General features: G+C 43.5%; 1 long non-coding RNA gene across 1 annotated transcript in view; it reads left to right on the forward strand.

Annotated features, from left to right (window-relative positions):
- LOC115151928 (uncharacterized) overlaps positions 1-23,395 on the forward strand; it is a 33,725-nt gene extending 10,330 nt beyond the window's left edge. The window contains exon 2 of the long non-coding RNA XR_003867389.1: positions 21,846-23,395. This is a non-coding gene — a long non-coding RNA (uncharacterized LOC115151928). The remainder of the gene's footprint in view (positions 1-21,845) is intronic.
- Positions 23,396-23,572: the final 177 nt, after the last annotated feature.

Genomic DNA, 23,572 nt, shown 5'->3' on the forward strand with positions numbered 1-23,572 from the left:
TGTTCTTAATCTGACTTGCCTAGTTAATTAAATAAAGGCGTACATTTTTGTATTTTTTTTTTTTATCGGCAAATCGGTGGCCAAAAATGCCGATTACCGATTGTTATGAAAACTTGAAATCGGCCCCAATTAATCGGCCATTCCGATTAATCGGTCGACCTCTACTGGGAACCTCCCAGTTTCTCTGAGCTTTCATTCCACAAATACCAGGCATAGTAGGACTGTGCCATACATGGGAAAACTTCATTTGTTAGTGACTGAATGGAGACGTCATCTGAGTCACAGGAGAGGTGAGTATTCATTTTGCACATGAGGTCTCTTCCCAGTAGATTTACTGGGCATGATGATGAATACAGGAATCGATGTCTCCATTTCCCAGTTTCCCATGCCTCTGGGAGGAGGTATGTGAGGGGTTCGATAGAGGGGATACCCGACGCGCCGACAGTTTGCATTGTTCTTTTGGAGGGAATACATTTTAAGGCAGATCTTTTTTTTTCAGGACTGTGTCTACTAGGATTGGATTTTTTTTCTCCTAGTATTTCAATGTCAATTAGTGGGTTATCTGTTGAGAGGGTTGTAAGGTGCAGCATCTGCAGGGGTGGTTCCCCTTCTACTGTAAGTCGCTCTGGATAAGAGCGTCTGCTAAATGACCAAAAATGTAAAAAAATAAATAAATGTAATCCTATTGTCCACCTCCAAAAAGGTCATCCACCGTCATGTTTCTGGGGGGTCCATTCCACTTTGCCAGACATTCTCTGGCAAAATGTCCTGGTTTACCACAGTTATAACATTTCCAACCGCTTCTTTCCAGGGGTCCAGAGTTCCCACCTCTCCCCGTCCTCAACCGCTGTAGAACATCAGCTGCAGTAAGGACTGAGCCTCCGGTGGGGCTGTTTGAAATGCTGGATATGGGCTGTTCTCTTTGCTCGTGGCCTTCTCTCACTTTCCTCTTATCTTTTCTTTGTCTACTTAATGTTTTATTTAACCTTTATTTAAATAGGCAAGTCAGTTAAAAACAAATTCTTATTTACAATGACGGCCTACCCCGAACAATGCTGGGCCAATTGTGCGCTGCCCTATGGGACTCCCAATCACAGCCAAATGTGATTCAGCCTGGATTCGAACCTGGGACTGTAGCGTTGCCTCGTGCACTGAGATGCAGTGCCTTAGATTGCTGCGCCACTCGGGAGCCCATACTCGCTTCACCATTAATCCTTTCAATGTTCTGTCCTTCCATATCGTCCACATCTCTTTCCCTTTTTGAAAATCATCCCATTTAACTTTTATTTTCTTGTGTCCCTTCTCTGCCTCTTCCAGCTTTTCTCTAACTTTTCCAAGTCTCTCTGTACTTAGGGTCCCATCTGAAGGGGATGCTCCATTTGTCCATTTAGTCCATTTCTCTGTTTGGTTTCCAAATTTCTGACTCATCATTTTTGCAAGGGGCTCGAGGTTTAGAGCGACCTGTGTTTTCATTCTTAGTACAACATGTCTCCATTCTCTCTCTTAGTTCCCTATCTTGAAACAGGCACACTTTAACTATAATCAACAATACTGTAAAATACAGTCGTACCTCCCTAAAAAAAACAGCATTATTGGTCCATATCAATATTACATTTTGTGTTTCTGTAGTTACTCTCTTACTTTTATAATACAGGGGTTTGTTTAGATATACATTCCTCACATTTTCTCCCATTCGTCTCTGCAGATCCTCTCAAACTCTGTCAGGTTGGATGGGGAGAGTTGCTGCACAGCTATTTTCAGTTGGATCAGGTTCAAGTCCGGGCTCTGGTTGGGCTGCTCAGGGACATTCAGAGAATTGTCCGGAAGCCACTCCTGCGTTGTCTTGGCAGCGTGCTTAAGGTCCTTGCCAAGACAATGCAGGAGTGACTTCCTGAAAATTCTCTGAATGTCGTTGAGTGGCCCAGCCAGAGCCCAGACTTGAACCCGGTCGAACATCTCTGGAGACATCTGAAAATAGCTGAGCAGCGACGCTCCCCATCCAAACTTACAGAGCCCTTTAGCTCTTGGAGTCCCATGCAGAAAAAGCTAGACTAGAATAGCTTGCTGGACATTATGGAATTATTTTAGCGTTTCTTATACCAATAGACTATTCGAAGAGGGACGCAAGCTCTTGTTTGCTGAATGTTAACTATAGCAGCCAATAGAACTCACGGGTAGTTTGAAAGAAGGGCAAACGCGTGATGGTGGTAGGCTATAGCAGTTATTTATTCAGACCCGTAACCATTCAGTCCTCGTGAATAGAAGTGAAAGCCTTCTGTGTCTCATTCTAGTCCTATATTATTCAAGCATGTCATTAGATTGATGAAGATAAGGACAACAAAACTGATTTCATTTAACTGATGAAGCAACAATAGAGGGGAAATATTATGAAAGGTGCATATGTATATGCCTCAGCCTACTAAATATACAAATAGACCCTATTATTTTTCAAAAATTCTAATTCGCTATACTTGTAACTTTGTGCTGCACCAGAATCTCATGTTCTCTCCCTGCTTTATCATGTTTGAACGATGTGCCAAATTCTAGTCCATATAATACAATACAGTAATACAGTAATACAGTTCACACTCAAAAAGATTAGCCTACTGGAGCTAATTTCATTTATTTACCCAAGAGAGCATATAGCTAGCTACATCTATGGTCTTTTATGTTTTTCTCTCATGCGTAATGTGCAGTAGCCTATATCATATAGCTATTTATTGGAATTAGGACAAAATCATTTGGCCTTTTTTGGGCTTGGGCTCATTAAATGTCTGTAATGTAGGGCTCATAAAATGTCTAATGTAGGGCTCATTAAATGTCTTTAATGTAGGGCTCATTAAATGTCTTTATTGTAAGACTCATGAAATGTATTTAATGTATGTCTCATCAGGCTCAGGTTGAATCAGGCTTGAATTTTAGATCAAAGCTCTAATCAAATCCAGCCTATTTAAATGCTTTTGAGTAACACTTCCGGTTTTGGTGGTAAATACTGGGTTACCCGGGTGAAAAGTGATTTATTCTCTAATATTTGTTAGATACCGGGAAAATATTCAACCCTAGACAGAGCCTAGGCATCCTGCTCAATGGTGCAGATTGTCTATAAGACTGGCTATATTTTCCATACCCTGTTTACTTTGGACACCGTTTCATGTAGTTTTTACTCACTCAAACAATGTTTACAACAAACAGTTATGTTGTAATTAGCACACAAACACACACACTAAGAACACTTCGTTTATACTGTGTGAGCTGTGTAAGCTGTGTGAATGAATTTTCACTGAACAAAAATGTAAACGCAACAATTTCAAAGATTATACTGAGTTATAGTTCATATAAGGAAATCAGTTCAATTGAAATTAATTCATTAGGCCCTAATCTATGGATTTCACATTACTGGGAATACAGATACCTTTTTTAAAAATAGGTAGGGGCGTGGATAAGAAAACCAGTCAGTATCTGGTGTGACCACCATTTGCCTCATGCAGCGCGACACTTCTCCTTCACATAGAGCTGATCAGGCTCTTTGTGGCTTGTGGAATGTTGTCCCACCCCTCTTCAATGGCTGTGCAACTTTTCTGGATATTGGCGGGAACTGGAACACACTGTCGTATACGTCGATCCAGAGCATCCCAAACTTGCTCAATGGGTGACATGTCTGGTGAGTATACAGGCCATGCAAGAACTGGGAAATTTTTCAGCTTCCAGGAATTGTGTAAAGATCCTTGCGACATGGGGCTGTGCATTATCATGCTGAAACAACATGAGGTGATTGCGGCGGATGAATGGCACAACAATGGGCCTCAGGATCTCGTCAAGGTATCTCTGTGCATTCAAATTGCCATCAGTAAAATGCAATTGGGTTTGTTGCCAGTATCTTATGCCTGCCCAAAACATAACCCCACCGCCACAATGGGGCACTCTATTCACAACGTTGACATTGGCAAACCGCTCGCCTACACAACGCCATACACGCTGTCTGCGATTACACTGGAGAAGTTTATTCTTCATGGTTCAGTGGCCATCGAAGGTGAGAATTTGCCCACTGTAGTCGGTTACGACTCTGGACTGAAGTCAGGTCAAGACTCTGGTGAGGATGATGAGCGAGCAGATGAGCTTCTCTGAGACGTTTTTTCAGAAATTCTTTGGTTGTGCAAACCCAGAATTTCATCAGTTGTCCGGGGGACTGGTTTCAGACAATTCTTCCGGTGAAGAAGCCCGGATGTAGAGGTCCTTGGCTGGCGTGGTTACACGTGGTCTGTGGTTGTGAGGCCAGCTGGACGTACTGCCAAATTCTCTAAAATGATGTTGGAGGTGGCTTATGGTAGAGAAATTAACATTAAATTCTCTGGCAACAGCTCTGGTGGACATTTCTGCAGTCAGCATGCCAATTGTGTTGTGTGACAGAACTGGACATTTTAGAGTGGCCTTTTTGTCCCCAGCACAAGGTGCACTTGTGTAATGATCATGCTGTTTAATCAGCTTCTTGATATGCCACACTTGTCAGGTGGATGGATTATTTTGGGGCGGCAGGTAGCCTAGAGGTTAGAGCGTTGGGCTTGTAACTGAAAGGTTGCTGGATCGAATCCCCGAGCTGACAAGGTAAAACTCTGTTGTTTTGCCCCTACACAAGGAAGTTAACCCACTGTTCCCCGTTAGGCTCTCATTATAAATAAGAATTTGTTCTTAACTGACTTTCCTAGTTAAATACAGGTTAAATAAAAAATTGTGCAAATGAGAAATGCTCACTAACAGGGATGTGAACAAAATTTGAGCTCAATAAGCTTTAGTGCATTTGGAACATTTCTGGAATCTTGTATTTCAGCTCATGAAACATGGGACTAACACTTTACATGTTTTGTTCAGTGTATTATTGAGATGTGAATTCATGTTGATTTCATCTGACATGCATTTGCTTCAGCCTAATTAATAAACTCTACTCTCACTGATATGAATTTTGATTATGTGACCGACAGAATGTAGGAGTCATTCTGCCCATGGTTTGTTGGAATAGATTGGATAAGAGACGCAATGAGTCAGTTTGAGTCTGTGCTCATTCACCAATATAGTGCTGAGGTCTCGGCGCAAATTCAATGTCCTGTTTTGGGACTATAATGTCGGTGGCACTGCTGGGTAATAGTGGCGAGGCGGCAGGTAGCCTAATGGATAAAAACATTGTGCCAGTAACCAAATGGTCGCTGGTTTGAATCCCCGAGCCAGCAAGCTGGAAAAATCTGCTGTTTTACCTTTGAGCAATGCAGTTTAACAACAACTGCTCCCCAGGCGCCGATGACGTAGATGTCAATTAATGCAGCCCCCCGCACCTCTCTGATTCTAAATGTGGAAGATACATTTTTGTTGAATGCAACAGACTAGGTATCCCCTTTCCCTTCCCTAAATATCTCCCAGGACTTATAAAGCATCTAGCTGTCTTAAAGGACTACTAACTTTGTAACCATGTAGAAGCCTTGTTTGGCATGCACCAAAATGACAATCACACAATTTTTAACCAATAACAATGATTTTAAAAGTACATGCTAATATTTAACTCTCTCTATAATAAACTATTTAAAACCCACTTAAAGGGTACCTTAATTTAGTGTTACAGATTTTTCCGATCCGCTATACAGGACATTTTGTAAGGGGCTAGACATGTAGACTTATATTTAGTCCACTCTGAAGTATAATCCAATTGAGCTCAACAAACATTCATACATTTTATATTTAACTAGGTTAATACGCTAACCAGGGAATTCAAACTGCTTGCAGAAGTCAGGTGACACAGCTGTAACTAGAGTACTCACTTCTAAGGCCATACAGAGTGCTGTCAAAGTGGGTTAATGTAAGGAGCATCCTCCATTACAACATCAAATAGGCTACTTCACTCAATGATTCAATTCCAAAGCAACCTACTGTAACGTCCTTGTGCACAAGGACCACTGAGTTTGCCGTAAATAGGCAGGTCGCCATGTAGATAGATAGGTATGTCATATAGAGGGGAAGATATTGTATGTTGATGTTGGGCTCGATTAGAAAACATGCTGGCCAAGGCAAACCGTGGCGGGTTGCATAGCTATCTGGATTTGAAGTTGGACTGGGACATCTGTCCTTACTCCACTTTGGGACACTCCTTTTTGAAGCAAAAAGGAGCATGAAAATGCCCATCTTCTTCAAAAAAGTGCTTCCCGTGTGTGTGTGTGTTCGCTCTGCTACTGCCGTTACTGGCTCTGGATTCCTAACAGATGGGAAAGTCTCCTGGTAGAGACAGGCATCACAGAAAATGTGAAGATCAGGCTTTTGATCTTGTCAGTAACAAGTTTCTCCTCACCTGGGAAATTTGGTGTGTACTCAACCCTTGCAGAAGAAAAGACGCTTCCTGAATCTAATATCCCATTTCTCCCACACACACTTTTTATTTGAGGAGGGCTTCAGACCTTGATATCCACCCCATCTTGTAGCCTACCACCGTTTACCTTTTCATTGGATAATTGCTACTGCTACTAATACATCAAATCAATGTTTATTGGTCGCATACACAGTTTAGCAGATTTTATAGTGGGTGCAGCGAAGTGTTTGTGTTACTAGCTCCTAACGGTACAGTAAAATGTTAAGCAAGTACAAAAATAATTGTCACGATTCCCACCGACGGTGGCGCCCCCTCCTGCTCGGGTGGCGCTCGGCGGTCGTCGTCACCGGCCTATTAGCTGCCACCGATTCCCTTTTGCTTTTCCCTTTTTTTATTTTAGACACCTGTGGTCAATTAGCCATTAGAGGGGCTATTTAGTTTAGCTGGCCCGCTCCTGTTCGTGCGGGATTAATTGTTGTTATCGACTGTCTTGTTCGTGTCGGCTTGGCATTGTCGCACCTTGTATTTATTCCCCTGTGTTTGGGAACTTTGTTTTCTTCCTTCAAAGTGTTATTAAAAAACAGCACTCCCTGTGCTCGTTGCTTCCTGCGCCTCATTCCTAACAACACAACTACCAACGGCGTTACAATAATAAAATTTCAGAATGAATCCAATTAACAACTCAAATAACGCTATCAGTAATCCTAGTACAATCTATGTGTATATACACAACAACAAAAAAACACTAACAATATATACAGCAGTCGACATATTACAGTGAGCTATGTCAATAATCCAGTATATAAACATGCGATGTGTATAAACAGTTTAACAAAATGCAATGTATAGTAGTAGATATATTAGAGTGAGCTATTTGAAGAATACAGTAAATACATACACAGTGTGAAAAAACTTCTAAAAGAAACAGGAAGTGTCTAGTGTGTATGTAGCCCTTTACACTCAAACCCGTATAAGGGTTGAAAATGGCAGATTTGGGCACTGAGAAGTGCCTAAATTGGACTATGTTTTGATGTTCAGTTACAAGAAGACATGTCGTCATACACTTGGTTGTTCTGAACAGAATGAGCCTATGTTTGTCTATTGTGAAGAAAATCGGAACATACAGCTGAACGCACTCATGACTCCTTTCTGTGTGCACCAAAATTACGATCTGTTTTTCAGAAATGCCTTTTGAAAGCTTAACACAATAAGATCGCATTTTATAATTTAGCTAGTCATGCTGGCAATAGAACACAAAAGTACATTAAAATGATACTGAACAAAAATATGAACGCAACATGTAAAAAAATATATAAACGCAACAGAAATGTTCCATACGCGCAAAAAAAAGCTTATTTCTGTTCAATTTTGTGCACACATTTGTTTACATCCATGTTAGTGAGCATTTCTTCTTTGCCAAGATAATCTACACACCTGACAGGTATGGCATATCAAAACGCTGAATAAACAGCATGATCATTACACAGGTGCACCTTGTGCTGGGGACAATAAAAGGCCACTCTAAAATGTGCAGTTTTGTCATACAACAAAATGCCACAGATGTCTCAAGTTTTGAGGCATGCTGACTGCAGGAATGTCCACCAGAGCGGTTGCCAGAGAATTTTAATGTTCATTTCTCTACCATAAGCCGCCTCCAACTTAATTTTAGAGAATTTGGCAGTACGTCCAACCGGCCTCAGAACTGTAGACTACGTGTAACCATGCCAGCACAGGACCTCCACATACATCCAGCTTCTAAGATGGCTAGCCAGCTAAGCCAGCTAGCTAAGTTAGCTAAGCCGGCTAGCTAAGTTAGCTAAGCCGGCTAGCTAAGTTAGCTAAGCCGGCTAGCTAAGCTAATTGAATCTGCATGCACTTTTATACTGTCCTACAGTTACAAGTAACAACACCTCCATTCAAAGTATTAAATAGCAGCCAACCTGTTGGCTCTTATTCGTTGTAGCATATACTTCTCATTTAACTTTTAATTATTCCATAATTTTAATCCCATCTTCCATTGATTAGATAATCTCCTAACTGCTTTGCCACACAAGGAGGCTCTATGATTGTGTTATACAACAGGTGGGTCTAATCCTGGATGCTGATTGGTTAAAACCGCATTCCAGCCGGTGTCTTTTCCACAAATTACCACCGGTTGAAGCTATGATGTTGAAATGCCTATTTACTCTGTTACATCTCACTCGCAATCCACTGTCATCAGCCCAGCCAGGCAGTTTTTACATTTGATCTCCTCTATGAAAAGCATCTAGTCATTATCTCCCATTTCTTTCAGACTAGCATTTCATTTTCAACAGTGGCGATTTGTATAAACCTTGCTGTCTGTCTCTCCGTCATTTGCAACATTATTTCAATATTCAAATTCGATCTCCAGCTGTCCCATAGTAATGAACGTGTTGGGAGTCGTGCCAGTCCAAATTATGAATCAGCTGGCAGAATTTTTTATGGATATATACAAAGAAAAGTCAATAGAAAACAGGTCAAACAAAACTAAATACAGCTAGTTTGCGGTCTTTCCAGCTTCAGTTTGAAGTGATTGTGTTAGCCAACAACACAGCCAACAACACAGCTATGTCCTTTGAACAACAGTGTCTTGACAATAGAGCACATTGTCTATGCCAGGCAAAATCGCGCATCATAGCTCATTGTTATGGACGTACCCAAATAAATATCAAATAGAAAACAGCTTAAACAAACGCAAATGCAGATACTTTGCTGTTATTCTGGCTGAACTGTTTGACGTGACTGTAAGTTAGCAGTTGTTGGCTAGCTTAACCAAACCAATAGATCGAACGACCAGCCGGCTTGGGTAGTAACCCTAGATTTGTCTCAGGACTATATCTTGTGGAAGGATGAAATAGTATTGTAATGAAACAGCAGGCAGGGAGCAGGTCTCGAACCCTCGACCTTCAAGCCCGAAGTCCGGCGCGCTATCGACTGTGCCGCAAAAGCATGCTCCAGAGTCGATTTCCGCGCTTATAAACCCAGGGTCGTTACAGTATGAATAAATGCATCAATATAACGTTTTTAATGAAAATATGTAAATCATTATTTGAATATGTTGGTAACCTGTTGTATAAAAGTGATAATACCCAAGAAGCCGGTGTTTGGAGGATATATTGGCATGGTTTGCCTAACACCACCCGTGCCAATATACCCTCCAAACACCGGCTTCTTGGGCATTATCATTTAAGTGGCGCTTTGACTTGTGATTGGCCAACAACAACAAGCTACATGCGCCACTCTTTAAATCCACCAGTTTTTAAGATTCTAATTTTGATTACAACGTGCGAATATGCTGTAGTTGTTTCAACGGAATAGCCTAGAATGTTTTTTCAGCTCAGATTTACTCACGAGGCAATGTCATACAACGTAGCATAGGCATAACCTATAGACAGTTTTGTTATTAAGTTAGTTTTTTTATTTATTCATTCGGGTTCACAGTGCGGACCGAACCGAGGTCCTCGTACCGAACGCTTATGTACCGAACCGAGGTCCTCGTACCGAACGCTTATGTACCGAACCGAGGTCCTCGTACCGAACGCTTATGTACCGAACCGAGGTCCTCGTACCGAACGCTTATGTACCGAACCGAGGTCCTCGTACCGAACGCTTATGTACCGAACCGAGGTCCTCGTACCGAACGCTTATGTACCAAACCGAGGTCCTCGTACCGAACGCTTATGTACCGAACCGAGGTCCTCGTACCGAACGCTTATGTACCGAACCGAGGTCCTCGTACCGAACGCTTATGTACCAAACCGAGGTCCTCGTACCGAACGCTTATGTACCGAACCGAGGTCCTCGTACCGAACGCTTATGTACCGAACCGAGGTCCTCGTACCGAACGCTTATGTACCGAACCGAGGTCCTCGTACCGAACGCTTATGTACCAAACCGAGGTCCTCGTACCGAACACTTATGTACCGAACCGAGGTCCTCGTACCGAACACTTATGTACCGAACCGAGGTCCTCGTACCGAACGCTTATGTACCGAACCGAGGTCCTCGTACCGAACGCTTATGTACCAAACCGAGGTCCTCGTACCGAACGCTTATGTACCGAACCGAGGTCCTCGTACCGAACGCTTATGTACCGAACCGAGGTCCTCGTACCGAACGCTTATGTACCGAACCGAGGTCCTCGTACCGAACGCTTATGTACCAAACCGAGGTCCCAGTATCGAATGGTTTGGTACGAATACATGTTCCGTTACAGCCCTATGCTTATCATATTCCTTCTGTAAGAAACATTTACATTTAGCCTGATCCATTTAGGCCAATTCCCATGAGTGTAAAGGGTTAATGTCTCTATACATGGGACAGCAGCTTTGGCTGTGAGTATTATTATTTGACCCTGCTGGTCATCTATGAACGTTTGAACATCATGGCCATGTACTGTTATAATCTCCACCCGGCACAGCCAGAAGAGTACTGGCCACCCCTCAGAGCCTGGTTCCTCTCTAGGTTTCTTCCTAGGTTCCTACCTTTTCTAGAGTTTTTCCTAGCCACCGTGCTTCTACATCTGCATTGCTTGCTGTTTGGGGTGTCATGACTGTCCTGATCAGGTCAGGGTACAGGAGACCACCACCCTACAGATTATCTCCCAAACCCCCAACAGAGGAGAAGAGATCTAGGGGTCTGAAGATGTGGGGGTTTATGACACCTCATGCCCATAATAAACCTTAGGCCACAGAGAAATTCCTTTGTCCTAACAATGGAGAACTGGCCTCAGAACATTAAACATGCAATAAAGGGACTTTGGAACAATGGTTTCCGTCAGCCACAATGGTGGTCATGACGAGAGGTGGAATATTAAAATGTATGTAACTTTTGTATTGTTTTTAAAGGTTAAGAGATGACGTTATTATGAAAACATTGTACCTTTAAGAGTTTTCCCAGTATATGCCTGATGTTTATACATTGTACGTTGTGTGGAAAATATCCAAATCAAACAGAATGTTTTGGTAAAGATGAAATGTGAAGTTAGTGTCTAAAATTGGATTTTAGTCAAATCTAGGCCTTGCCCCTTTACTTGGTCCGCCCAGAGAATTGCCCTAAAGGCGGTTACACCCACTTCTGACCCGAGGGTATAAGACAGGAGAGTGAAGAATTAACATATGAGACTAATTGACCCCAAGCTGCAGCGAAGGTCTAACAAAGTCAATGAACCCCAAAACGAAACACAAGGTTGAAGACAAAGAAATCTTTTCTACACGAGCTACGGACGAGTAGCTGTGTCTAAGCGGGTGAATTCAAGCCGAACCACCCAGCCTCCACTCTCCATTAAATCGTGGTATCGACACCGTTCGAGTACGAAGCTGTGAGCTCTGAGCTACAGAGCTGTCTGTCCTCAGAAGACCCCTTTCAGATCAAGGGTGAGGGATCAGACCACTTAGCCAAGAAGGACACTGATATCGTGAGGACAACCAGAGAGTTGCGCCGGAGAAGTGCGTCATTGAGAAGCCTAAATGACCCACGCGGAGCTTCCCACCTGAGACCTCCAACACGTAATTACATCATTATATTCTGACCCATAAGAGCGGCAGTTCGGGGCAAGGCTAGGTTTAAATAAGCATAGCTGACAAATGAACCCAAATGTATATTTCTCTCGTATTTCTCTTCCTTTGTTGCTCTCTCTTTTAAATCCCCATTTTGGGTAACACGCGCCATAGTGTGTTATACTAAATCCTAATCAATAGCTAGACTGTGTTTTGTGTATGTGTATTTTTATCATCATTTTAGCTTGCTAGTAAATAAATAATCAACTAAGATTGGTGTGGTAAACTCATTGGTGAAGCCCGGGTCCGTGCAGATTCCCGGATTATGCGACGTTCAGAATGAGACTGTAGAGGAAATGGATTAATTTAGCGACTGTTGTAAAATCGATATTCTGATATCCTTTGCGTTAATTTGGGAAATAGAAACTCAATCAAAATAATGTTCCCATGGTGCCCAGGTTAATGAGTTAATAATTGCTTGATTCATTGTTTAATTCATTTAATCACGCAATTATAAACCGTTAATCATTCGATGAGCAACAGTCGTCACATTAACTAATACAACGTCACGACAGGGGTTTTAGACTGGGTTTCTGTACAGCACTTTGTGACATCGGCTGATATAAAAAGGGCTTTATAAATAAATTTGACTTGATTGATTGATTGAGTGTGTGTATGTGCATGAGTTTGTGAGCATGGGCATATGCGTGTATGTGAGTGTATATGTAAGTACAGGAGTTTTCTGGTTTGTTCCGGGGGCGTCCCTAAAGATGACGCCTGATGGCATCTGATGGTCCCAAAGAAACGTTGTTTTATTACACATCATTACAGTGTTAGCGAGCCCATTAAGGCCCTTATTGGTGAACTACTGGTCCATTCACAGCTCTTTGTCTGTTGGCAAGGTTACAGATACCCACAAACAGTGTATGAGGTGTGTGTGTGAGTTTTGTGACTCTTTGTCTCTTACTACAGGAGATGATGTGATGGCTATTCAACAGTCTGATGGCCTGGAGTTTGAAACTGTTTTTCAGTCTTTCAATCCCGGTTTTGATGCACTTGTGCATTCGGAAATATTCATGCCCCTTTCCTTTTTCCACATTTTGTTATGTTACAGCCATTCTAAAATTGATTAAATTACATTTTTTACTCATCAATCACAACACAAAATACCACAATATTCAGACCCCTTCCCTTTTTCCACATTTTGTTAAAGCCTTATTCTAAAATGGATTAAATGAAATTGTTTACTCATCAATCACACCACACAATACCCCATAATGACAAAACAAAAACAGGTTTTTAGAAAATGTTGCAAATGTATTAAAAATTAAAAACATCTTATTTGCATAAGTATTCTGACCCTTTGCTATGAGACTCGGAATTGAGCTCAGGTGCGTCGTGTTTCCATTGATCTTCCTTGAGATGTTTCTTCAACTTGACCAGAGTCCTCTTGTGGTAAATTCAATTGATTGGACATGATGTGGAAAGGCACACACCTGTCTATGTAAGGTCCCACAGTTGACAATGCATGTCAGAGCAAAAACCAAGTCATGAGGTCGAAAGGAATTGGCCATAGCGCTCCAAGACAGGATTGTATCAAGGCACAGATCTGGGGAAAGGTACCAAAAAATGTCTGCCGCTTTGAAGGTCCCCAAAAACAGTGACCTCCATCATTCTTAAATGGAAGAAGTTTGGAACCACCAAGACTCTTCCTAGAGGTGGCCACCTGGCCAAACTGAGGAATCGTGGGAGAAGGGCCTTGGTCAGGGAGGTGACCAATAACACCATCGTGTTATTGGTCAGAGCTCTGACAGAGCTCCAGAGTACCTCTGTGGAAATGGGAGAACATTCCAGAAGGACAACCATTTCTTCAGCACTCCACCAATCGGGCCTTTATGGTATGGCTAGATGGAAACCACTCCAGTAAAAGGCACATGACAGCCCGCTTGGAGTTTGCCAAAAGGCACCTAAAGGACTCTTTTTCTTTGCAACTCTGCCTAGAAGACCAGCATCCCAGGGCCGCCTCTTCACTGTTGACGTTAAGACTGGTGTTTTGCGGGTACTATTTAATGAAGCTGCCAGTTGAGGACTTGTTTCTCAAACTAGACACTGTAATGTACATGTCCTCTTGCTCAGTTGTGCACCGGGGCCTCCCACTCCTCTTTCTATTCTGGTTTGAGCAAGTTTGCACTGTTCTGTGAAGGGAGTAGTACACAGCGTTGTACGAGATCTTCAGTTTCTTGGCAATTTCTCGTAATGGAATAGCATTAATTTCTCAGAACAAGAATAGACTGACGAGTTTGAGAAGAAAGTTCTTTGTTTCTGGCCATTTTGAGCCTGTAATCGAACCCACAAGTGCTGATGCTCCAGATACTCAACTCGTCTAAAGAAGGCCAGTTTTATTGCTTCTTTAATCAGCCCAACAGTTTTGAGCTGTGCTAACATAATTACAAAAAGTTTTTCTAATGATCAATTAGCCTTTTAAAATGATAAACTTGGATTAGCTAACACAACGTGCCATTGGAACACAGGATGCTGATAATTGGCCTCTGTATGCCAATGTAGATATTCCATAAAAAAATCTGCCGTTTCCAGCTACAATAGTAATTTACAACATTAACAATGTCTACACTGTATTTCTGATCAATTTGATGTTATTTTAATGGACAAAAAATGTGCTTTTCTTTAAAAAAAACAAGGACATTTCTAAGTGACTCCAAACTTTGGTAGTGTATAAAAAAGAATGTTGGGTTTTGTTTTATTTGTTGTTGCTAAAATATGGGGCTCCAAACAGACCGCTCCCTAACCAAGTCTGTTATAACTACATGTTTCAAGCAGACCACCATAGTCCCTGTGCCCAAGAAAGCAAAGGTAACCTGCCTAAATGCTACCACCCCATAGCACTCACGTCGGTAGCCATGAAGTGCTTTGAAAGGTTGGTCATGGCTCACATCAACACCATCATACCAGAGACCCTAGACCCATTCGCATACCGCCCCAACAGATCCACAGATGAGGCAATCTCAATCGCACTCCACACTGCCGTTTCCCACCTGGACAAAAATAACACTTATGTGAGAATGCTGGTCTTTGACTACAGCTCAGCGGTCAACATCATAGTGCCCACAAAGCTCATCACTAAGCTAAGGACCCTGGGATTAAACACCTCCCTCTGTAACTGGATTCTGGACTTCCTGATGGGCTGCCCCCAGGTGGTAAGGGTAGGTAACAACACATCTGCCACGTTGATCCTCAACACGGGGCCCCTCGGGTGCGTGCTTAGTCTCCTCCTGTACTCCCTGTTCACCTATGACTGGGTGGCCAAACACAACTCCAACACCATCATTAAGTTAGCTGATGACACAATGGTGGTAGATCTGATCACAGAAAACAATGAGACAGCCTATAAGGAGGAGGTCAGAGACCTGGCAGTGTGGTGCCAGGACAACAACCTCTCCCTCAACGTGAGCAAGACAAAGCAGTTGATCGTGGACTTCAGGAAAAGGAAGGCCGAACACACCCCCATTCACATCGACGGGCTGTAGTGGTGCGGGTAGAGAGTTTCAAGTTTCTTGGTGTCCACATCACCAACAAACTATCAAGGTCCAAACACACCAGGAAAGTCATGAAGCACAACAAGGGCGCTACAGAGGGTAGTCAATTCGGCCCAGTACATCACTGGGGCCAAGCTTCCTGCCATCTAGGACCTATATACTAGGCGGTGTCAGAGGAATGCCCCAAAAATGTGCAAAGACTCCAGTCACCCAAGTCATAGACTGTTCTTTCTGCTACCACATGGCATGTGGTACCAGAGCACCAAGTCTAGGTCCAAAAGGCTCCTTAACAGCTTCTACCCCCAAGCTGTAAGACTGCTGAACAATTAATCAAATGGCCATCTGGACTATTTGCATTGACCCTGACAAACCTTTTTTTTTTTTTTTTTACAGTAATGCTACTCGCTGTTTTATTATCTATGCATAGTCACTTTACCCCTACCTACATGTACAAATGACCTCGACTAACCTGTACCCCCGCACATTGATTCAGTATCAGTACCCCCTGTGTGTAGCCTCGTTATAGTTTATTAAATAAATATTTACTTAACTCTATTTTCTTAAAACTACATTGTTGGTTAAGGGCTTGTAAGTTAGCATTTCACTGTAAGGTCTACACCTGTTGTATTCGGGGCATGTGACACATAACATTTGATTTGATTTGAGTAACCGGGTGGTAGTCGGCTAGTGACTGTGACTAAATTCAGTCTGATGGCCTTGAGATAGAAGCTGTTTTTCAGTTTCTTGGTCCCAGCTTTAATGCACCTGTAACCTGTACTGAGTTCGCCTTCTGGATGATTGCGGGGTGAATAGACCGTGGCTCGGGTGGTTGATGTCCTTGATGATCTTTTTGGCTTTCCTGTAACATCGGGTACTGTAAATGTCTTGGAGGGCAGTCAGTGTGCCCCCGGTGATGCGTTGGGTAGACTGCACCACCCTCTGGAGAGCCCTGCGGTTGCGATCAGTGCAATTTCCGAACCAGGTGGTGATACAGCCCAACATGATGCTCTCAATGGTGCATTTGTCAAAGTTTGAGGGTCTTAGGGGCCAAGCCAGATTTCTTCAGCCTCCTGAGGTTGAAGATGCAGTTTCACCTTCTTCGCCACACTGTCTGTGTGGGTAGACCATTTCAGATTGTCAGTGATGTTTACACCAAGGAACTTGAAGTTTTCATCTTTTCCCCATCCCGTCGATGTGGATGGGGGTGTTCTCCCTCTGTCTCCTGAAGTCCATGATCAGCTCCTTCATTTTGTTGACGTTGAGGGAGAGGTTATTTTCCTGGCACCACTCCGCCAGGGCCCTCACCTCCTCCCTCCCTTTTGTCAAGGTGGGTGAGGGCAGTGTGCAGTGCAATGGCGATTGCATCGTCCGTGGATCTGTCAGGGCGGTAGGGGAATTGGAGAGGGTTGAGTGTGTCGGGGAGTAGGTGATGTGGTCTTTGACTAGCCTCTCGAAGCACTTCATGATGACGGAAGTGAGTGATACAGGTCGGTAGTCATTAAGTTCAGATATTTTCCCTTTCTTGGGCATGGTGGGGATAGTGCACATCTTGAAGCAGGTGGGGATAACAGCCTGTGGGCACAGCTAGGGATACCGTCTGGGCCGGCAGCCTTGTGAGGGTTAACACCCTTGAATTACTTGCATAGAGGTCCTTAAGCATGTGGCCCTCGTTGTCCTCAGGGGCTCTCCTTGGCAGCTCAAAGTCGTTATTATTGAATAATAATTACTGTATAATTGAACATACACAATGTAATCATGTATGTCCAAGTGTGTCAAATATGTAAGTTGCAAACATTGTATGTCAAAAGCACCGTTTGTGTGTGTGTATCTCCCTAAGCTTGCTAACAGACAAAGAGCTGTGATTGGATAACTGGTTTACCAATCACAGCCTTGATGGGCTTGGCAACAGTGACATGGGGTGGTGTGTAAAGAAACACATTTTTGGGGGGAGAAAGTTTCTTTGGGACCACCAGATGACGTCTTGAAAACGTCTTCAGGGAAGTCCCATGAACAAGCTGGGAACTAGACAAACACCTCCAGGGGTGTTAAACGTAATTGGACTCAGGAATGTTCTTGCAATGTTCCCATGAAACATATCTAGAACATTAATATCTTATATTCTGAGAACATGGCAACCATGTTCTGTGTGTGTTTGGTGTGACGTTGCTTGCAACATTTCCATGAAATTAGTCTAGAACATTAATATCTTATATTCTGTGAACATGTTTGGTGTGACGTTGATGAAATATTATCCAAACCCTCAGAAAACTGGACACATGAATGTTCTTGCAAAGTTCCCATGAAACGTGTCTAGAACATTAGTATCTTATGTTCTGAGAACATGGTAGCCACGTTCTCGGTAAGTTCTGTTTGACGTTAATGGTCTCTTGGAAACAGTCCTTGCACATCACTATGAAAACCGTAGGTAATTACCTAAGGGAACGTTCTCTAAAGTTGTGGGAATGTTTGTTGTTAGCTAGGGACATACAACAGAGAAGGAACAATACTCCACTGGAGCTGTCAGAGTATCTAATTTTAACATTGTAGGCATTTAGCAGAGCAATTAGGGTTAAGTGCCTTGCTCAAGGGCACATCAACAGATTTTTCACCTTTCTCACCTTTCGTTTACTGGCGTTAAGAGCGTTTACAACACTCTTAACCGCTAGGCTACCTACCTTCTGATACACAGAGCTGTAGCTAGCCTCTACTACACGCCTCGTCATGAGATCCTTTCTACCGAGGGTCCTCAGATCTGAGGTTCACACATTTTTGTATCTCACTTTGAAAAAAAAAATTTTTTTTACATTCATATTTAAATATCAACAAGCCTTGATTGAGCGGGAGTGTTTTCATTTGCTGATGGAGATTTGCTGATGCTGACCCCACACATGCAGCTCTCAAACAGACAATCACCTTGGAATTATACGGGTTAACTCTGATATTGTATGAGGAAAGTAGATTTACTGTAGATTTAGGCCTACTGTTGGTTACAATCCCACAGAAAAGTCAGACAGTTATTTCAAATTGATTTCCTTAAGGAAAGCCCCAGGTCCAGTCCCCTCTGAAAATCTTTGACAGACAGGTAAGCATTTCACTGTAAGGTTGTATTCGGCGCATGTGACAAATACAATGTGATTTGATAACGCTTAAATGCTTTAAATTTGATTAGGCCTCTCGGTCCAGCCATTGAAAATCTGTGTATTTTGTTCAGATTAATCGACAGAGGCAAGCAAACACTGTCATTGTGGCTGCATCGTAAAGTCTCAGTCCACAGAATAAGGCATCCAATATAGATGGAGTTTTAGGGGTTTTAGGCTGGGTTTCTGTATAAGCACTTTGTGACATCTGCTGATGTAAAAAGGGCTTTAGAAATACGTTTGATTGATTGATTGATTGATAGCACAGGTGTCTGTGGCACCTTAATTGGGGAGGACGGGCTTGTGGTAATGGCTGGAGCAGAATTAGTGGAATAGTATCAAATACATCGAACACATGGTTTCCATGTGTTTGATGCCATTCCCTTCACTCTGTTCCAGACATTATTATGAGCTGTCCTCCCCTCAGCAGCCTCCACTGATTGATAGAGCCTGTAACCAACAGCTATGCATGCACTTTCTTAAGGCGGCTACACAGTGTTGTCCATGGAATATCTTTTTCTACGTTTTGCTACATTGCCATGGCAGCCAGCTGTGAGGCAATGTTTCCAGGGCAACAGAGGGCCTCACCGCTCCAACCCCCCACAACCCTGTGTAGACAATCTGTCACGTCCTGACCAGTAGAGGGGGTAGTTGGGTCAGGACGTGGCAGAAGGGAGTGTGTTTGTTATTGTTTCATTGATTTTGGCTGTGTGACTTCCAATCAAGCACAGCTGTAGAGGGTTGTGGTTGATTGGGAGTCACACATAAGGTGCCTACTTTGCCTTGTGGGGTTGTGGGTGGTTGTTTTTTGCACTGCTTTTTAGCCTGCAGAACTGTCACTGGTGTCACCCTTTTGTGTTGTTCCTGTGGATGCTCTACTCCTTTTGTTTTGGTAATAAAAAGATGAGTATTCACATACCTGCTGCGCCTTGGTCTTCTCTCCATGACAACTGTCGTTACACAATCAGGACAGAGATGGAACAAAGAGTCTTACTGTGTTTGTGTGTGGTTGTGCGCAAGCTGCACATGTGTTCTTGCATACATGTGTGTTTATAGAAGTGTTGGTTGATGGAAGAGACTTGGGTGAGGTCACTCCTGGACTTGACATGCACCACGATAGCTGCATCATGCAGGAGCAGTGAGTGGGTCCAGAGTCAAGCCCAGCCAATCTCATATGGCTATGCTTGTATTTAGAGCGTGTCCATCTCATCCGCCAATGTGTGCTTGTCTGTTGGCTTTTCCAGCTTTGAGATATTTAGATTGACGTCAGTGAATTTGATTAGAAAAGATCATCTCTGTGGTAAAGATGATCCATGCAGACACTGCAAGAGTGTAAGCCAGATTGTCACTAGGTAAACTCTCTCTCCAACATGATTATGCTTTTCTTCACATATTCAAATAGGGGATCAGGGCCGGCCCTAGCCCTTTTGAAGCCCTAAGTGAGATTTGGTTGGGGGGCACCTTGCATTCAAAACATTTGAGAATAATTAAAGTTTTAAAGTACATTTCCTGCAATTCTACCCATTTTGCCATGGGGTGGAGAGCCATTTTGTTCCGTTTTTAAAGCTGTGCCTGCGAGCTGGGCCTGTAGGGGATCAGTGCCTGTGCTTGTTGCTGGTACTCTATGTTCCTGTCACAGTGAAGATAGATAGCGTATCTCTACAGGTTGCAATCACTTAAGTCTCAATCCTCTCTCCTGTATCTCCCTCCAACTCCCACACTCCTTCTTTCAATCTCTCGCCCTGACCATCCCTCTTTCTTGCGCTTTTCCAATTTCCCTGTTTTCAAGGACACTTACGTGGGCTCTGCAGCTTCAAGGAACAAATGCAACGCTTACTGGTGAATATGTAATCAAAAAATGTTCTAATTGGTGAAAAATCAAGGCATTATCGACGCTTTAGCGGTACCCCCACACATATAATCACAGTGCCCATCATTTAATCTGAAGCTGAGGCAGCATCCTTCAGCTGCCTGCCATATGACCACATGTTTAGCTATTTTGCTATTGTATATTTTACTGATCTCTTCTTCCTAAGTATTTGTGTGTGCTGTATGCTATTGTTCTGTCTTTTTTTGGGATGTTCCCAAGCTTTTTGGAAGCATTTTGGCAAGTCCAGGCTGGCCCATTTGTAAACTTTGAAATGTTTGTGGATCAACAGTCTTTCCTGTATGTAAGTCTTTCTATAAATCTGATTCTGTGAGAGTAACACGCATCTCTGCACAATCGCACAGAGGGACCAGTCCGGTATGTAGCCATGGAAACCGGAAGTCTTTTCTTTGGTGAAAGCAAGGACATTTTTCATTGGATGGCATAGTTAGAGTACAAACACTGATCCTACTGAACTAGAATGAGAGATTATATTTATGACTGATCCATCCATTACCAATGACTCAAACATGTAATTAGCACAGGGGTTGCATCACAACCATCCATCTACGTAGGGCCTACCTACGCTGTGGCCCGAGAGTTTCAGAGCTGCATTCAAATGTGGTTTTCAGCGCCAACGTATTATGGGCCAGTCATTGTGTAACATTATTTGGTGATTGTCCCTTTCTTTCTACATGTCATGTCTGGTCTTTGTCGACCCAGTGCTTTGGCCCTGCTGCAGATACTCTGTCTCCTTTCATCTGTAAGCTCCGGTCCCCACAGAGGCCCAAAGATAGAAGCACATCCCCTGTTCTTCCCTCAGAGACTGGCCTGAGAGAGAGAGAGAGAGAGAGAGCGAGATGAGGTGTTTGGGGGGATAGACAAAGTCACAAAATGCATTTAGCAGTAGAGATGGAAAGTGGTTTTTGGCTGAGGCAGGGGAATAAGGGAGATGAAGAGGCTGCTATACTGAGATATAACAAACTCTAATTCTGTTCAATTAGATATGCTCATAATGAATGGGGCTTTGTTTTGTTTTGGGTTGTTTGTGTTTGGGTATGTGGTAGCTGAACAGACTTGACAAGCACCAAACCACAAATGTAACGTCTGATAAGCATCATTATTCTGGTAGGGTAGGCATGATTCATCTTATTTTTCAAGAGGTTTGGGGTTTGTTTTGAATATAAAGACCAAGGAAAGAGTAAAGGCCGAGAGGGGCTCAGACAAGGGGGCTTTCTTTACAGCAGACACAATAACTTGACCGACACAAAAGCTTTCAAATCAAACACTGTCATGAAGTCAAAAACACAGGTAAATGTCAGTATCTCTATTGCCGGGAATGCCACGATGCCTGTGTGTTATAAATGCACAGTCTATTGATTCACACCCTCACTGATATTATCTCCTCTCTCTCCTCTCCAGCTGTCCACCACTTTCTGAACAGCGGTGTGTTGGTGTCTCAGGAGGACAGGGACCTGGAAACAAGCAGATAGGGAGCAGGAGCTACAGGGGCCACGGTGTCTATCTGCTCCTCAGTTCCCCTGTGAGGCTGTCTTTGTGTCAGGGATAAAGAGGTGGACACAAACACAGACAAGGACTGTCTAACAGCAGGACTGCACCACTTTGCAGGGCACTGGAGGGACACTGGGCAGAAGGTTGGCATCTGGCTGGCAGAGAGAGGGAAGAGAGTGGGTAATGTGGTGGGCAAGCGACTGCAGTGCCGAGATTACAGATTTGGAGATTAGGGAGAGCAGCAGGTCAGGGCACATCATCCTGACAAAGCCTGCACTTCCACCAACACTACACAGCAGAATTCAATTAAACCTTACAGCTACTGGCAGGCAGTGGCCCAGCCTCACATACACATACACACAAATATACAAAGAATCTCCACTGCTGGACAGCTGCTGAGCTCCCCTTTCCTCTTGTCCTGTTTGATGTTCAGCACCAGATGGGATTTTTTTCTTCTGATTGATTTGTCTTTTTTTAATCCAGACACTCAGCCTCAGTTCCTTTCAGGGCATTCATTGGTAAGCCCTTCTAAGGTCCTCATATCTACTTTTCTTAAGACTCTGTGGCAATCCTCTTTGTCATTACGGCCAGAATGCTTTGATTACTTTAGGAAGTTTTACAGTATTGCTTTTTCTCTGGCTGAAGAGCACAGGAATTCTGATGGTCGCGCAGACTTTTTGAGGCCGAATTGCTATGAATATTTGTGCCCATATTCTCCTGTCAATCAGACTTGACATGTCCAGAGAGCTCCTCGCCCAGACAGACAGACAGAACGTGGATGCAGAGCATCTGGAGGGCTGGTAGATGCTCAGTCTGCCACACAGAGACACACACCTCTCACAGCCTCAATGACAACTAGACTACAGGACACCTGGCCCTATGTTCTAGCAGAGGAGAACACAAGGTCCTGAGTAGCTCTGCTCTTTCTGCAAGTCTCAGAATCTCCAAAGTGGATCTTCTGACAGAAAAAATAAAGCTTGCGCGAGGCAGGGGCAGAGAAGTGAGAAGTGAGAAGAGAGAGGGGGAGACGTGTTATTTGTTCAGGTTGACTAGAGACTCGATGGCACTTCTTTCATGCCAGACTGCCTGCAGTCGCCGCCGCCTTTTACCCTCCTTCTCCCGTCTAGCCCGCTAGAGCATACTAATCAGAAGACTGCTTCAGCACTTGACAGAGGACCTCCAAACACCAGGGTGGGCTACTTACATGGACGGCTGAGATGACACTAATGACGCGCGACCTGACATTTACCATGGATATCACTATAGGTGGATATGACTGCTAACACAGCGGGATAAGCTCTGACAGTTTCTCAGACTCTAGCAGTGTACAATTTGTGCAGAGTTCGTCAGAGTTTTGTATGTGCAGACACTGCTGGAGCTCCCATCCAGGACTGGAGCAGTGCAGGGAGTGGAGAGCCGGGCTGGTGGGTGATAGGTGTGAAGAGCGGAAGCTGCGTGCGGAGAGACGGAGAGAAGCAACAGACAGACTCTCTGACAGACTGTTTAGTGTGAGACACAGAGACTCGCTGTGGAGCAGCGGCTCTCCCTCTCTCTGTCTGTCGCGCTGGGAGAGTGTTCTCTCTGAGCCAGCGTGAGCCAGCCAGCACACTGAGTGGAGCTGGGGCCAGCAGGGTGGG

The sequence above is a fragment of the Salmo trutta genome, chromosome 17 (genome assembly GCF_901001165.1).
Source record: "Salmo trutta chromosome 17, fSalTru1.1, whole genome shotgun sequence".
Lineage (NCBI taxonomy): Eukaryota > Metazoa > Chordata > Actinopteri > Salmoniformes > Salmonidae > Salmo > Salmo trutta.